General features: G+C 40.4%; 1 long non-coding RNA gene across 1 annotated transcript; it reads left to right on the forward strand.

Annotated features, from left to right (window-relative positions):
* The first annotated feature begins 454 nt into the window (after nt 1–454).
* Nucleotides 455–1,362, forward strand: LOC109588377 (uncharacterized). The gene is made up of 5 exons (XR_002188127.1): nt 455–541; nt 591–734; nt 851–948; nt 992–1,064; nt 1,254–1,362. It is a non-coding gene; the product is annotated as an uncharacterized LOC109588377 (long non-coding RNA).
* The last annotated feature ends 6 nt before the right edge of the window (nt 1,363–1,368 follow it).

The following is a 1,368-nucleotide window of genomic DNA, read 5'->3' on the forward strand; positions in this document are numbered from 1 at the left end:
AAGGCAAAAGGCTTCTTTCACTTGATGGATATGGTGATCTTTCGAAAGAGAGCTTTGATAGCCCTTTAATCGGCATAGATCAAGCGGGCCGTGAGAGGGAGAAGATGTATAATTTGTCACAGCTGTTCCTCTAGCTTTTTGTCACTTAAGAAGAAGGTAGTAGAAGAGAAGAGTCAAGAGTTACTGTATCAATTCACCCGTTTCTGGGTGAAGTGGAGCAAAAAAATTGGTTCACCCGTTAATGGGTGAACCAGAACGAGCGGAGTATGGTCAATTTGCCAGACCCACCCGTAGGCACGGAGGGTGTGGTCTGGCTACGCGAGATCTCGAGACTATCCCGACCCACGGTATTTTTACGAGCTAGGTTAATATGAAAAATAATTGACCTCCAATACTGCAATCTGATTGGTCAATCGCAAGGTGGCATGGTAGAATAATTATTACAATTATGGCTGCCAACAAAGAGGTCAAGTTTCTTCTTAAATCCGCCCGTTCTGCTCTAGATAGAGAAGACTATCCTGAGACTATCAAACAATGCCAGGTAGGAATAAAAAATTATTCTCAATTATGTGTTGTCTTGTCCATCACAGGCTATATTCTGGCATGATGACACTCATTATCTTGCTCATGTGTTGTGTGGTAAAGCTCATTTACTGTTGAAAGAAATAGGAGAGGCCAGACACCAGTATAGGATAGCAATAACCTCTAATGAGAAGGAAATACTGGCCTGGAAGGTAGATAGTTTATGTAGATCTGTGAGGGTTCTGGGTTTGTAATGGTAAATTGGTAATAGACATGCAATTACATTTTAGCTTGATTTAGCTATTGTGGTTTTAATTTTTTTTTCTAGGGCTTGGCAGATTTGTATGATAAGTACAGCCCAGAGGATAAAGATGAAAAGTTTGAAGCAATAAAGACTTATAATCATATACTAAACACTGTGACTGGGTGAGTCATTATGACCATCATGTTTGATACTCTCATTATGTAGAGACGGAGAAAAAGAATTCAATTTGTATTGTAAACTTGCTCCATTATATGTGGATGTAGGCCAATTAGAAAAGGTAAGAACATTATCACTGTCTACATAATGTCTCTTTTCTCCCTCCCTTCCTCTTCTCTATCTTCCTCTTTTCTCTCTCCCTCTCTCTCTCTTCTTTCCCTTCATCTCTCTCTCTTCTTTCCCTTCATCTCTCTCTCTTCTTTCCCTTCATCTCTCTCTCTTCTTTCCCTTCATCTCTCTCTCTCTCAAGGCAGCTGGAGCTTATTTATATCTTTTAGTCTCTCCCTCTGCCTCTGGTTCCATTACTGAAAGGTCATTATTATTCCTACTACGTCATCCTCAATATTCCCAGACCCAGTGGCAGC

This window comes from Amphimedon queenslandica, unplaced genomic scaffold (genome assembly GCF_000090795.2).
Source record: "Amphimedon queenslandica unplaced genomic scaffold, v1.1 AMPQUscaffold_12125, whole genome shotgun sequence".
In the NCBI taxonomy this organism is placed as follows: Eukaryota; Metazoa; Porifera; class Demospongiae; order Haplosclerida; family Niphatidae; genus Amphimedon; species Amphimedon queenslandica.